Source organism: Myotis brandtii, unplaced genomic scaffold, assembly GCF_000412655.1.
Source record: "Myotis brandtii unplaced genomic scaffold, ASM41265v1 scaffold136, whole genome shotgun sequence".
Lineage (NCBI taxonomy): Eukaryota > Metazoa > Chordata > Mammalia > Chiroptera > Vespertilionidae > Myotis > Myotis brandtii.
The window spans coordinates 1,410,605-1,414,334 of record NW_005354829.1 but is presented as its reverse complement, the minus strand read 5'-3'; positions in this window follow the sequence as shown (position 1 = coordinate 1,414,334).

The window sequence follows — 3,730 nt, the reverse complement described above, 5'->3', positions numbered from 1 at the left end:
TAATTAAGCCTTGATTGTTGTAGTTATCACTGGGAGGAATTGACCTCCAGGCCAATTGGCTGTGAGAATCAGCTGTGTCTATGGTGGGAGAACTTCTGTGCTGGAGACACCCTTCTGGGGCAAGACTTGCTTCAGTGGGGCTTTGGTGCTCACTGAGTCTGCCCCCTGAGTGTGTCCCTTATGGATCTGAGGAGTTGTAATCTGGATGGTCCCACTCTGACCACTGGGTACACTGGCTCTTGGATCTAAGGAGGTGCTAATTTAGCCTCTGCCTGAGGCTACCCAGCAGGAGATACGAAGAGATCTGCAGATTCCCCTTCCTTTTTGGGGGTTTGGAAGTGCCCAGATGAAGCCCAGCTGTGAAGCAATGCAAGCTGCTGTGGGGCCTTGGGCCTTCTCTTGGAAGTTCTGGGTCTGTCTGGCCCAGCTGTAATTTGTTAGGTAATTTTCAGATTGCAAAGGGCCAGGGAATTCATATGCAAAAGCCTCTGCTGCAGCCTGGGTGGTGCGGGGTCTCAGGGAATCAACAGGGCGGAGCAAGCAGCTATGGCTGATCCTCAGCCCTGCCCTAAGGGGCCCCGTGTCTCAGTGTCCCAGTAATTGCTGCAAGCACCTCTGAGGGAAAGCCGCCCTCAACTTCCAAGTTCTGCCTGCTGCCAGACAGTCCAGTTTCTCCCCGTATGAGTCCTGGGTCCCCAGAGACTTCCCGGAACAGGAGTTCAGAGCAGTTGGGGGCTTGAGACTCCCTCCAGATTCAAAAAGACAGCCGCGTCCTCAGGTGCCAGCCCCTTTCCGCACGCGCTCGAGCCTCTGTACCTCTGCACTTTACTTCGGCAGCTCCTCTGAGTCTCAGTGTGCTTTTCTCTTTCCTTCTAGTTGTAGAATTTTCACTCAGCCAGCCTTCCTGTAGTTCTGGATGATGTCCGTTTTGTCTTTTCGTTGTATTTTTGAGGTTGTTGTGGGAGGCAGCAGTTTCCGGTGTTTACCTATGCTGCCATCTTGGTTTCTCCAGATGACACTTTTTTAAAAAAAAATCACCGAAAAAGCATTTTCCACTTAAAAGTGCTAAAGACAATTAAGATTTGTAAAGACTATATTTACTGATTGAATTATACAGCATATAGCTTCTCTCCTAAACAAAATCAAGCAGAATGCACAATAGTTTTTAAATATTTCATCATCCTACTGTATAAAAAAAAATCACCGAAAAAGCATTTTCCACTTAAAAGTGCTAAAGACAATTAAGATTTGTAAAGACTATATTTACTGATTGAATTATACAGCATATAGCTTCTCTCCTAAACAAAATCAAGCAGAATGCACAATAGTTTTTAAATATTTCATCATAATCCTACTGTACAGATTGCAAGAAGTTATCAATTATATCCAGTATAAAATAAGGCTAAATATTATGGTAAATATATCACTTGAAGAATAGATATGAAACCTGCCATTCAAATCTTAAAATTAATCCTTACCAATTTTAACCCAGAAAAATGTCAGTCATACTGGGTTTTACTTTTAGCAGAAACGAGATTGCCCCTGTAACTAGTGCAGGAAAGCTATCACAGTTCTGTAGCTGAAGATTCCATAGCATAAATCTTATTGTGCTAGTGCCTTCCTCCTTCTTCTGGGAAGGTAATTTTTACAAACTCTTATATCCCAGTCATGTTTGATGTTGTTCTCCCTCCATCTCTTGCTCTGAATGATGCTACCCTGACAGAATGTCTTTTGATTATAGTTTTGTGGTGTATTTCCAAATTTCAGTGTCTTTCCTCTCCTTAGTAAAATTAGGTTGTAGCTGTTTCAGGATCTAGAACCAAATTAATCATGAATTGATAGTCTTGTAGACTATAATGTGACAAAAGCCTGTAATCATCATTCTGTAGTTAAAATGCCCTGGAGTTTTTATCATTTAATAGCTATTGTGGGTACTTTAATATCAGTATTGTCAATCTGTCTGATGCTGTTTCCTCTGCTAGCTCACTTATTAGAGCTTTGAGTATGAAAACAAAAATGATCTAATATCTTATTTTTATACTTTAAGGCTTTTGATGCTTCAGCCTGTTCATTTTCTAATAAGAGCATATATTGCTCAAAACCAGAGTTTAATCTCTCTAATAATCTGCAGCTTTAATGTATTTATAATAGAGTATAATAATACCCTTTGGGCTTTTGCCTCTTTGAGGCAGCTGCTCTGTGGAAGAGGTGAGCCCAGTGGGAAACTCTATTGCAGACAAACCCTCTAGGTCCTCCCCAAAAAGCTAGACATCATAGTATTTCCCTTTGGGCCATTCCTCATGCTACTATTTGGAATCAGTTGGCAATCTCAGCGATCTGTCAGGGTATCCTATATAATAAAAGGCTAATATGCAAATCAACTGAACAGCGGAACCACTGGTCACTTGTCAGTAAATGTTTCCCTCCACATCCCACGTGGTTCAGGGTTCAGGGCCTGGAAGAGGAGCCGCACACAAATGAAAGAGAAAAGACAAGAGATAATTTGGGAATATTGGGGGACCAGGCGGGTAAGTCCAACTCAGGAGAAAGGGCTTCCACTGGTGCTCAGGCCGCACCAACCTTTTATAGTCAGAGGTAAACAAGGTAGGAAGTTACCATAGTTACACAGTTCTTGTGAGTTTCACTTGTTTTGACCATTTCCTGCACTTTCCTCAGCCCATTAGCTTTCCAGATAAGATCTAGGAAGTGTTATAAGGTCAAGCCTAATTATGCTAAGAGGACTGTGCCCTCTAAGCTGGGACTTGTTTGTGACTTTGCCAACAGGTCAGTCGTAGGCTTAACCTTATATCAGTTTCCCACAGTCACTATGACATGCACTGACCACCAGGGGGCAGGCGCTCAACACAGGAGCTGCCCCCTGATGGTCAGTATGCTCCCATAGGGGGAGCGCCTCTCAGCCAGAAATTGGGCTCACGGCTGGCGATTGCAGCAGTGGTGGTGGGAGCCTCTCCTGCCTCCGCGGCAGAGCCAAGGATGTCCGACTGCTGGCTTAGGCCCGCTCCCCATCCTCTAGTTGGTAATAAAATTCCTCCCAGCATAGTGAGCAGCAGACAAGGCTGGGAGAGAAAGCTTTTAGCTTCTCCCAGGTTATTGCAAGAGCGGTGGCAGTTGTGCCACATGGTTGTCAGTGGGTCTCTGAGAACAGGCCCAGTCAAGGCTGCCACGCTTCAAGTACAGTCTGTCAAGACAACTAACTCAATGCCCTGAGTAGACAACACAGTGCTCACCCAGCTGACCCTGCATGGCCAGCTCTCCAGGCGCTGAGTCCAGGATGGAGAGGACAGCTCTTCTGCCCATCCCATGTACCTTTCCATCCACCTCCTTGTGTCTCACCTGGAAGCCCAGACCCAGAACCTGCTGTGTGCCGCTGCTAATCACAGGTTGGCCACCAGGAGTCCCCAGAGCTGCTGACCCATGGGCAGGAGGCGCAGGGTCCTCCTATGAGCAAGAATCCTTGAACTCTGAAGGACCCCAGGATGGTTTTGTTTGTTTCCTGATGCCTGTCCCCACCCCTGCTGGATTGTGCATGCTCTCTGCCACCTTCCAGCCTAGCACAGATTCCTGGTCCCACCCTTAAATCTCATTCTAATACCACAGTGGATCCTCCCCACATCCAGCTCACCCTACTCTGCTGCCATGTTAATTACTAGGGGCCCGGTGCACGAAATTCGTGCACTGGGGGGGGGGGGGGGGGGGGGGCCCCCCGCCC